We start from the raw sequence: 341 nt of genomic DNA, 5'->3' as shown, positions 1-341 counted from the left end.
TTGTGAGCCACCATGTGGTTGCTGGGATTTGAACTCTGGACCTTTGGAAGAGCAGTCGGGTGCTCTTACCCACTGAGCCATCTTACCAGCCCCAACACATATAAGATTCTTAACGAGTAAGAATTAAGCCTAGCTGAGCATATAGTCACTCCTGTAATCCTAGCACTTGGGAGACAGAGGCAGAAAGAGCGGAATTACAAGGTTATCCTCAGCCACTTTGTGAGCTCCAGGTCAGTCTAGGGTACATGAGACCCTGTATGGAAAAATGAGGAAAGAAGGAAGGAAGGAAGGAAGGAAGGAAGGAAGGAAGGAAGGAAGGAAGGAAGGAAGGAAAACAAAGT

This window comes from Mus caroli, chromosome 5 (genome assembly GCF_900094665.2).
Source record: "Mus caroli chromosome 5, CAROLI_EIJ_v1.1, whole genome shotgun sequence".
Classification (NCBI taxonomy): Eukaryota; Metazoa; Chordata; class Mammalia; order Rodentia; family Muridae; genus Mus; species Mus caroli.
Note: the sequence above shows the minus strand (reverse complement) of the source record.